Genomic DNA, 11,989 nt, shown 5'->3' on the forward strand with positions numbered 1-11,989 from the left:
GCTGGGATTACAGGTGCACGCCACCATCCCTGGCTAATTTTTGTATTTTTAGAAGCAATGGGGTTTCACCACATTGGCCAGGCTGGTCTTGAACTCCCGACCTCAGGTGATCCACCCACCTCAGCCTCCCAAAGTGTTGGGATTCCAGACGTGAGCTACCGCACCTGACCTAAAAATGGGGTTTCACCATGTTGGCTAGGCTGGTCTCAAACTCCTGGACTCAAGCGATCCACATGCCTCGACCTCCCAAAGTGCTGGGATTACAGACATGAGCCACTTCACCTAGCAGTTTCGTTTATAGAATGTTATATAAGTGGAATCGCATAGCATATAAGCTTTTGAAATTTCTTTTTTTCACCCCACATAATTCCCTTGAGATTCATCCCAGGTACCTGCATGCATCTATAGCCATTTGTTTCTCTTGCTGAATAGTACTCCACAGCATGGCTGTAGCACAGTTTGTATAACCATTCACCTACTGAAGGACGTTTTGGTTGTTTCTAGTTCGAGGTTAGGTCTACTTAATTTAATTTAATTTAATTTAATTTGTTATTATTATTTGAGATGGAGTCTTGCTGTGTCACCCAGGCTGGAGTGCAGTGACATGATCTCGGCTCACTGTAACCTCCACCTCCCGGGTTCAAGCAGTTCTCCTGCCTCAGCCTCCCAAGTAGCTGGGATTACAGGCACCTGCCACCATATCCAGCTAATTGTTTTGTATTTTTAGTAGAGATGGGGTTCCACCAAGTTGGCCAGGCTGGTTTCAAACTCCGGACCTCGAGTGATCCGCCCTCCTCGGCCTCCCAAACTGCTGATTACAGGCGTAAGCCGCTGCGCCTGTCCAGGTCTATTTAGTTTTATAAAATAAAATCATTAGGCATGTCATCTGTGAGTTTCACCGTATTAAAAAGTCCAAATGCTTTCAGTTTCCTTCCAAATCCCCGTCCTTGCCTTTTCCTTTAACTTTTAAAGTGCCCTGCTCAGGTCCTAAGCATATTTTTCTGAGGTTTATTGACCAAAATTCCATAAAATTCAGACTCAAAAATACAATACTTTTGCCCGATGCAGTGGCTCACTCCTGTAATCCCAGCCATAATCCCAGCCCTTAGGGAGGCTGAGGCGGTAGGATAGGGGTTAAAGAACAGACTGGGCAACATAGCAAGACCCTGTCTCTACAAAAAATTTAAAAAGTAGCCAGCCGTGGTGGTGTGCACCTGTAGTCCCAGTTACTTAGGAGGCTGAAGTGGGAGGATTGCTTGAGCTAAGGAGTTCCAGGCTGTATTGAGCTATGATCACAGCACTGCAGTCCAGCCTGGGTGACAGAACAAGACCGTTTCTTTCTTAAAATGCAATACTTTTATATGATAGTATAATAATGTTTTATCTTATGTTTCTGCTACTTCTCTTGATTGGGCCCAACATATAGCCAACTTTTTTGGCTGCCTAAAGTTGATGAACTCAGAAAACAGTCTAATATTCTGCACAGACGTATGTTTAGCCCTAGGAGCTATAAGTATAGTCTGGACTATTTTTGTCAACATTCCATCTTGGCCAGGCACCTATACTTCCCAGCTACTCGAGAGGCTGAAGCAGGAGGATCACTTGAGCCCAAGAGTTCATTTAAGGCTCAGTGAGCTATGATCACCCCATTGCACTCCAGCCTGGGTGACATAGCGAGACTCTGTCTCTAAAAAAATAAAAATAAAAATTCCATCTTTCGTTGACCTGGGCTGCAACCCACCTACCACTTCTCTAGCTCAGAGAGTCTGGCAAGAGTTTCATGTATCTTATGACTTTTTGTTTGTATCTCCACTACCTGTCAAGTCCTGTGCTATTGGCAAACTTAGGGACTGTGCCATGCAATCTCCTTCCCTACTCTTACATAAAGGACCAGGGCTTTGGGCCAGCTTTTCTCAATTTCTTGGTCCTGTGTCCATTGCAAATGAGAGTCTTATCTATGACTGCTCTCTGTTCATCAGAAAGAAGGAATTCATTTCACTTTCCAAAACCCTGAACCAGCTCTCTAAGTGCTAGGAAACCAGGACTGTTCCTCCCATAGGCTGAAGAAGAAAGAGACCAGTGAGCCATGCCAGTGGTTCCCACACCTGCCTGCACCTCACACCCAGGCACATTAGAGCTGAGGAAGCCCCAGGGCATGAGTATCTTTAGAAAAACCCAGGGACTCAAATAAATGCTGGTAAATATAGACGCTGGAATACTACGCAACCATCAAAAAGACTGGGGCAGCTGCTTATAACACTGGTAAGAAAAAGTCTCAAGATCAAATGTTATGTGAATGGAGCTGGTGTAAATCAGTATGCTTCCATTTGTATAGGGGATAATAATGTGTATTTCCCTTTGGTTATAGAAGCATAAAATCTCTAGAAGGATTCACAAGACCCTTGGGATGAGGGTTGCCTCTGAGGGAGTTATAGGAGACTGGGAGACCGAGGGCAGAGAGCAACTTTTCCTATTGACCTTTTAAAATTAGTTGAATGTTAAAGCGGGTAAATAGATTACCCGTGTCCAAAATCAGATTAGATCCTTTTGTAGGTCATAAGTGCGATGATTGGGATGTTGTGCTGAAGCGTGAGATGTGCCTCCCTCAAACCTTGTTTCAACGTTGGCACATTACGTGTCTGACATGGAAAAAAAAAAAAAGAAAAGGAGGACAGACGTGGTGGCTTTCACCTGTAATCCCAGTACTTTGGGAGGCCAAGGCGGGAGATCACATGAGGTAAGGAATTTGATACCAACCTGGCCAACATGATGAAAGCTTATCTGTACTAAAAATACAAAAATTAGCTGGGCATGGTGGCGTGCGCCTGTAATCCCAGCTACTTGGGAGGCTGAGGTAGGAGAATCACTTGAACCCGGGAGGCAGAGTTTGCAGTGAGCCAATATCGTGCCACTGCACTCCAGCCTGGGCGACAGAGTGTGACTGTGTCTCAAAAAAAAAAAAAAAAAAAAAGAAAAGGAATCAAATTAAATAACAAAATTAAAACAAAAGTGATTCTAATGCACAGCCAGAATTGAGAACTACTGTGCAACACAGCCGTGAGCCAACAGTGAAAAATACAAGGCCAATTACAAGCTTCAGGGACTATCTGCATATCCATCTCTCTGTTTATTTATTTTGGAACAAGGTGCCTGTGGTCCCAGATACTCAGGAGGCTCAGGTGGGAGGATCGTTCGAGCCTGGAAGTTTGAGGCTGCAGTGAGCTGTGATTGCACCACTGCACTCCAGCCTGGGCAACAGAGTGAGACCCTCTCTCAAAACAAAAAACAAAACAAAACAAAACAAAAAAAACAAAGTTGAAAATTCCCTTTTAGGTCCACATCCACTTACCTTTAAAAAATCGAGGGATAATGGGCCAGGTACAGTGTCTCACAACTGTAATCCTAGCACTTTGGGAGACCACAGCAGGCAGGTCCCTTGAGGCCAGAAGTTTGAGACCAGCCTGGCCACATGGTGAAACCCCATCTCTACTTAAAAAAAAGTAGCTGGATGTGGTGATGCACACCTGTAATCCCAGCTACTTGGGAGGCTGAGACAAGAGAATTGCTTGAATCTGGGAGGCAGAGGCTGCAGTGAGCTGAGCTTGCGCTATTGCACTCCAGCCTGGGCAACAGAGCAACACTCGGAAAAAAAAAAAAAAAGAAAAGAAAAATTGAGGGATAATGTAAATAGAGAAAAGTGTACAAGTGCACACCTTGACAAATTTGCATATGTGTACAACTGCAAAATCACCATTCAGATCAAGATATAAACCATTTCCAGCCTGGGCAAATGGTGAAACCTTGTTTCTACTAAAAATACAAAAATTAGCTGGGCATGGCGGTGCAAGCCTGTAATCCCAACTACTCGGGAGGCTGAGGAAGGAGAATCACTTGTACCTGGGAGGCAGAGGTTGCATTACCTGGGATTGCACCACTGCCCTCTAGCCTGGGTGACAGAGAGAGACCCTGACTCAAAAAATACTAATATTAACCCCCTTTCGGAAGTAAATGCTCTTCTCTCTTCTCTGGCCTCTTCTTAGACTTCATATAAACAGAATGCAGCGTGTGCTCTTTTGTGTCTGCTTTCTCGCATGCAGCCCTACGCCTGTGAGAGTGATTCATGCTGTTGCATTCAGCAGCGGGTTGTTGTTGTTTTTGCTGAGTAGTCTTCCATTGTATGAAATTTATTTATTCATTCTTCTGTTGATGGGCGTTTGGGTTATTTGCCATTTGGGGCTATTATGCATGAAGCTATATGAACAAACTTATAGCTGCCTTTTGTAGGCACTCATTTCTCTTGGGTACTCTTACATCTTCTTAACGACATTCTTCAGTTGTGCAATTAACTGCTCCATGTTTATCTTCCGTGAGGGTTTAGAAGGTCCATGATGGTAAGGCAGGATCTGCCCCTGTGCACTGGAGGCAAAAAGATTCTCCATTGCCCTTCACCTTTATCCTGTATTCTAGCCTGGGAGGAGAGGCAGGTGCCTGCAAAAATGGCAGCCATCTTCTGATAACAAGAGCAAAAGCAAAAGAAAGGCAGAGCGGGAAGCTGTGAGGACTCTAGTCTTTGATGATACTCTAGAGACATGGATACCCGCTCTGGACTGCCCACCTTCAGATTGGTCTGCAGGAAAAGAGAGAAAAAAATAGAAATAAGTGCATGGAGTAGAGCAGAGAGGAAGGATGGAGAAGGTCCCGATAGGTATGGGTCCAAGTCCCAGTTCATTCCTGAGACCCGGCTGCACCCTGCTCCTTCTCTCTTTGCTTAAGCATTACTTGATTTCCATCACTTCACCTGAGGATTCTGCATAAGTCAGTCCTTTGGCAATGCATTATCACTGCTGTTCATAATTTTGTTGGTAACTCGTGAAGAACAGGTTAAAAATATGCCCGATCACCTCTAATCTGAAAGAAACAAGTGAGGCATCACAGCGTGGTGGCAATCCCATGGGCTGCAGGGTTGGACAAAATTGAATTCACATCGCCACTCGGGCACTCGCTCACTCAGCGTATAATTCTGGCCATGTTACACAAGTTCTCTGGGCTTCTATTTTTCTCACTATCTAAATGGTGAGAATAATACCGGCTTTTTGGGGTTCTTAAGGGCTAAATGCAACAATGTATGTAAAAGGCTAGCAGATCATTAGTATTTAGTAATCACATGAATTATATAAAAAGGTGAAGTATATATTCATATATATATATATGAAAGATTTACCTGGAAAGTGATTTTTCTATTTAATGGGCTTATCTTTATTGAGAGAGAGAGAGAAAGAATTCCCTTATTTCCTAGTGATGCCATATGGTAGACTATCAATGTACACTAGTCCCAACTTGGAGTACGGCAAACATTATTTTTAAGTATCAATAAACCGCCAGAAAAAAATTATGTGTTAGCTAAATGATATCCTCAAAGTAAGATTTCTGAAATTTATAGGCACTGTGAAAAGGGATTTGCAGGCCAGGGCTGCTCTGAGCTTCACTTGCCAGAGCTTGGGGACAAATAGGATGTCTCAGAATACCAGATGACTCTACAGACCGCACGCCTCCTGCATTCGTTGAAGCCCCAGAGGCTTCGTGTAATCTCTGGGCTAGAAAACCACATGCCCATGTCTGCTCTTCATCATGGACGGCCATAACTTTAAATACACGACAGTACTTTACAATCAAACACATCCAGATGGACGGCTCCCCCAAAGCCAAATCTATACCCAGGACGCAGATTTCTAGAGGAAAATGCAGCCAAGCCGGATGCGAAAACAACTCAGGCAACAAAAAGTCCCCACCACTGTAAAGCCATGGTTCCCTCTGCTGCTCCGAATGGAGCACCACATGCAGGAGGTGAGGAGCACAGGCGCCAGGCGTCTGGGAGGACCTAGGGTCCGCCACCAAGGCCCAGGAAATGGGCAGGGGGCACGCATGCGGAAGACAGAAGCGACAGTGGGGAAGGCAGACATACCCCTCTCTAGTCCTCGTTAAAGTGTGAGAGCCCAGCCTTGCACACCCCTGAGGCCCCTCTGCGTGCACAGTCCTGCAACCTGGGCCACGTTACCTGTGCTAGGCCCAACCCCTCGAGAAGATGGACCACGGAGGATGCTCACTCTCCTGGAAGCCACCGCGGCTCCAGCTTCTCCCAGCGTGGCAGACCAAGATCACAGATGGTTAGGTTCCTCCAAAGTGGCCAGCCCGATGGGAACTGCCTTGTGCTAACTAGACTTGTAGGAGGCTTGTTGATGGCCCAGATGCCTGTTGACTCGTCTTTTTTTGTTTGTTTTTATTTGAGACAGTCTCACTCTGTCACCCAGGCTGGAGTGCAGTGGTGCCATCATAGCTCACTGCAGCCATGACCTCCTGGGTCCAAGCCATCCTACTGGCTCAGCCTCCCGAGTAGCTGGGACTTCAGGTATGCACCATCATACCCAGCTAATTTTTCTTTTTTTTTTTTTTTTTGAGACGGAGTGTCGCTCTGTCGCCCAGGTGGGAGTGCAGTGGCGCAGTCTCGGCTCACTGCAAGCTCTGCCTCCCGGGTTCACGCCATTCTCCTGCCTCAGCCTCTCCGAGTAGCTGGGACCACAGGCGCCCGCCACCACGCCCGGCTAATTTTTTTGTATTTTTAGTAAAGACGGGGTTTCACCGTCTTTTTTAATATTTTTGTAGAGACAGGGTCTCGCTAAGTTGCGCAGGCTGGTCTCAGAGTCCTGGGCTTAAGCAGCCTTCCCACCTCGGCCTCCCAAAGTCCTGGGCTATCAGGTGTGAGCCACTGCAGCTGGCCCGGACTGATCTTTTATTAGAAGAATGCACGTTTTTGCAGGCTGCCCTGGTCTGGTAACATCCTTTCCTCCAAACCTTCTTCACTTCTGTCTTCCAGCAGCCTTTATTCACCCCGTGTCCACATTTTCTGGAGCCTTCTCTTAGGAGCTAAACTACTGGATAAACTGTTAATGAATTATGATGGGAAGAGTCAAGGATAGGTTGTTTCTTTCCTAATAGCAATAAAAATAGTTACCATTTATTAAGCAGTTATTATGAACAAAGTTGGTAAGTGTTTTACATATATGACCTCGTATAATTCTCAATCCTGTACAATGGACACCAAATTATTATCATCCTGATTTTTATCGATGAAGAAATGGAAGGTGGGCATAGTAGCAGGTGCCTGTAATCCCAGCTACTTGGGAGGCTGAGGCAGGAGGTTCACTTGAGCCCAGGAGTTCGTGCTGTAATGAGCCATGACTGCACCTGTGAATAACCACTGCACTCCAGCCTGGGCAACGCAGCAAGACCCCATCTCTAAAACAAGAAAAGAAATGGAGGCTCGCAGTGATTAAGTAACTTAACTGTCCCAGGTTGGGCTTCTCAGCAAGGAGAGTCCAGGGTTAGTATGCAGTGTGTTCCTCAGGGGGTCCCCTTGAGATGACACCCTTGGAAGGGAAGGGAGGGAGCAGGAAGGAACAGATAAAGAAGTGGAGCTCTGGTGCAACCACTGCCAGCCTCAGCCAGCACGTGGGAAGCTCTGGAGCCCGAATGACACTTCAGGGTTGTCTCGAAGTGGGCCAGGGTGGCCAGGCCTTTATACGCTCTCTCGATAAGTCACTGGACGTGGGACAGCCCCGAAGGGTGTGGCCCTGGGCAAGGTGGCTCTGCAGCTGAGGCAAACCCTGGGGGTGCTGGCAGCTGGAGGTAGTCTGTGCACTTCCAGCCGTTGGGGTAACAAGTCCCTCATTGGCATGAGAATTGAACGTGTCTGGAATTGTAAGAAGGTCCCACTTTGAGTGGAAGGGTGGGATGGGAACAGAAGCCTCTCTGATCCCAGATTCTCCTAATTACCCACCTTTTCATACTGCCTCCCACAACCCTCTAAATTGAATGCTGAATGTTTGCCTCTCAAAAGGTGCTTTTCTTCTATTTGCTTGGCCTACACATAGGTCCCCTCCTCCCAGGTAGCTGAGACTCTTGGCTACATTCCTGATTCTTGCCTAAAGGAGATGGCCTGTGTCCCTCCGTGGAATAACAGTGGCCTCAGCAGTGCCAGCATTCTGAGTCCTCGGCCTGGGGTAAAATCAAATCTATGTGTCCCTCATAACATGTTCAGTTGTCACGACCACCCCAAGACCAAGCACACATGCCCCAGAACAAAGCCAAGCATTCCAGAAGCCCCACTTCATCCTGCTAACCATGTACACTCTCCATCCACTTTTTCTCTAAAAATTAATTTTTGAGAATTTTTTTTTTTTGAGTTGGGATCTCACTCTGTTGCCCAGGCTGGAGTGCAGTGGCATGATCATAGCTCACTGTAGCCTCAAACTCCTGAGCTCCAGCGATCCTCATGCCTCAGCCTCCCAAGTTACTGGGACTACAGGCATGTACCACGACACCCAGCTAGTTTTTAAATATTTTATAGAGATAGAGTCCCACTATATTGCCCAGGCTGGTCTCAAACTCCTGGTCTCAAGAGATCCTCCCACCTCAGCCTCCCAAAGTGCTGGGATTTCTGGCATGAATCACAACACTCGGCATTTTGATATCTTATTTATTTATTTGGTTTTTTTTTATTATTTTTTGAGACGGAGTCTCGCTTTGCCACCTATGCTGGATGGAGTGTAGTGGCATGATCTCGGCTCACTGCTACCTCTACCTCCTGGGTTCAAGCAAGTCTCCTGTCTCAGCCACTCGAGTTGCTGGGACTACAGTCGCATGCTACCGTGCCCTGTTAATTTTTTTATTTTTATTTTTTTGTATTTCTAGTAGAGATGGGGTTTCACCATATTGGTCAGGCTGGTCTCGAACTCCTGACCTCAGGTGATTACCCACTTTGGCCTCACAAACTGCTGGGATTATAGGTATGAACCACTGCGCCTGGCCTGAGATCACATTTCATTTGCTCTTTCCTATCAGAGCTCTTAAACAAAGAATGTGTCAAACAATCCAAGAGTCACAGATCAATTTTATAAAAATGACATTTTATCCCTGTAAAAATTTCAAACCATGTATTTTTAAAATTGCTCACAATGATACCACCCATGGGTAACCACAGTGAATATTTTGAGCATTTCCTTCCTGAAAGTTCTGTGTATGTATACAGATTAAACTATGGGTTCTCTGAATAGTCACTGTGTTCCAGCCTGGGCAGCATAGTAAGACCCCATCTCTAAAAAAAAAAATTAATATTAAATAAAATAGGTGTCTTCAATTTTACATAAATGAGGATATGGCAGACACGCTTTGCATGTAATCAGCTTTTTCCCTTCCCAATGTGATAGGGGCACATTTCTGTACCTTCAGACAGTCACGCAGGGGCGTCAGAGTAGCTGGAGATCATCCAGGAGATATGGATAGAGTCAAGGAGAAGGGGCAGGCTAAGGGGAAGTCTTGGAACCTCATCTTTATAAGTCTTTATAAGAGACAGCATTGAAGGACTGCAAAATACAATTTAGTTTTTTAAAGGCTTATTCTGGGCCGGGCACAGTGGCTCATGCCTGTAATCCCAGCACTTTGAGAGGCTGAGGCAAAAAGATCACTTGAGCTCAGGAGCTCAAGACCAGCCTGGATAATATATTGAGACTCCATCTCTACAAAAAAAAGTAAAAAACTAGCCGGGCATGGTGTTGCACACCAGCTACTTAGGAGACTGAGGCAGGAGGATGGCTTGAGCCCAGGAGGCAGAGGCTGCAGTGAGCCATGATCTCACCGTTGCACTCCAGCCTAGGAAACAGAGCAAGACCCTGTCTCAAAAGAAAATAGAAAAGAAGCCGGGCGCCATGGCTCACACCTGTAATCCCAGCACTTTGAAAGGCTGAGGTGGGAGGATTGCTTGAGCTCAGCGGTTCGAAACCAGCCTGGGCAACATAGCAAAGCCCCATCTCTACAAAAAATTTTAAAAAGAGAAAAGGCTTATTTTGACTACTGGTGGTGACAAGAGTGTTTGTTGCTATTATGCAGTCAAAACCTCTGTCTAAATGATTTCTTTTTTAAAAAAAATTCTATAGGTTTTGGGGGAACAGGTGGTATTCGTTACGCGAGCGAGTTCTTTAGGTGTGATTTGTGAGATTTTTGTGCACCCATTGCCTGAGCAATATATACTACATCCAGTTTGTAGTCTTTTATCCCTCAACCCCCTCCCACCCTTTCCCCTGGGTCCCCAAAGTCCACTGTACCATTCTTATGCCTTTGCATCCTCATAGCTTAGCTTCCACCTGTGAGTGAGAACATAGTGTGTTTGCTTTTCCATTCCTGAGTTACTTCACTTAGAATAATGGTCTCCACTTCCTTCCTGGTTGTTGTAAATGCCATTAATTCATTCCTTTTTATAACTGAGTAGGTTTCCATCACATATATATATGAATGATGTGGTATATATATACGATGTGGTGTATATATATGATGTGGTGTGTGTATATATATATATGATGTGGTATATATATATATATATATGATGTGATGTGTGTGTGTGTATATATATATGAATGATGTGGTATATATATATACGATGTGGTGTATATATAAGATGTGGTGTGTGTATATATGATATGGTATATATATGATGTGATGTGTGTGTGTGTGTGTGTGTATATGAATGATGTGGTATATATATACGATGTGGTATGTATATATGATGTGGTGTGTATATATATATATGATGTGGTATATATATGATGTGATGTGTGTGTGTATATATGAATGATGTGGTATATATATACGATGTGGTATATATATATGATGTGGTGTGTATATATATATATGATGTGGTATATATATGATGTGATGTGTGTGTGTATATATATATGAATGATGTGGTATATATATGATGTGGTGTTTATATATATATGATGTGGTATATATATATGATGTGATTTGTGTGTGTATATATATATGAATGATGTATATATATATGATGTGGTATATATATATATGAAGATGTGGTATATATATGATGTTGATTGTGTGTGTATGTATATATGATTGATATGGTATATATATGATATGATTTATGTGTATATATACGATGTGGTGTATATATATGATGTGGTGTGTGTATATATATATGATGTGGTATATATATGATGTGATGTGTGTGTGTGTGTGTGTATATATATATGAATGATGTGGTATATATATACGATGTGGTGTATATATATGATGTGGTGTGTATATATATATATGATGTGGTATATATATGATGTGATGTGTGTGTGTGTGTGTGTGTGTGTGTGTATGTATATGAATGATGTGGTATACACCACAGTTTGTCTATCCGTTCATTGATTATCATTTGGGCTGGTTCCATATTTTTGCAATTGTTAACTGTACTGCTATAAGTGCGTGTGTCTGAGTATCTTTTTCCTATCACGACCTATTTTCCTCTGGGTAGATCCAGGGATTGCTGGATCAAATGGTAGTTCTATTTTTAAAACATTTCAATGTGTTCAACCTCAAACTTGAGAAAGGCAGATGTCTGCTGACTCCACTCAGTGCAACCCTACATATAGGCTTCTTTGACGCGAACATATTAATTATCAGGAAAAAAACCATCCATTATAAAGTGTTTCCTTTCTGTATAAAACATATCCGTCTACTTTCCAGAAATAGTAAGTACTCCTGGTAGAAGACACAGAGAATTATAAAAGAAAATAAAATGTAACTCACTTGTTATTCTACTACCCAGAGATAACCACTCATCGGGACCGCACTGTTGTACCTCTTGCCAGTCTTTTTCTCTAGGAATAGTTTGTCCTTGTATAAACAAGGGCAATCATACTGCACAAACTGTTTTACATTTTAATACATCTCGAAGGTCTTTCTAGATCAAATTAAATAATTTCCTACGCCGACCTCATTTTCAGCAATCACCTCATATCTATTGTGTGGTACCATGATTTGTTAAAATAGTCTCTGACTGGTGTCAATGTAGGTGGTTTCAAAATATTTGCTATTTTTTTCAAGTTGTCACTGACTTGAAGTTACTTGCTATTATAAACCAAACTGTGAT

General features: G+C 43.7%; 1 non-coding gene across 1 annotated transcript; it reads left to right on the forward strand.

Moving 5' to 3' along the window:
• The first annotated feature begins 2,541 nt into the window (after positions 1 to 2,541).
• On the forward strand, positions 2,542 to 2,645 carry LOC116474042 (small nucleolar RNA U13). The gene has a single exon (XR_004249582.1). It is a non-coding gene; the product is annotated as a small nucleolar RNA U13 (small nucleolar RNA).
• Positions 2,646 to 11,989: the final 9,344 nt, after the last annotated feature.

This window comes from Hylobates moloch, unplaced genomic scaffold (assembly GCF_009828535.3).
Source record: "Hylobates moloch isolate HMO894 unplaced genomic scaffold, HMol_V3 SCAFFOLD_8, whole genome shotgun sequence".
Taxonomy (NCBI): Eukaryota; Metazoa; Chordata; class Mammalia; order Primates; family Hylobatidae; genus Hylobates; species Hylobates moloch.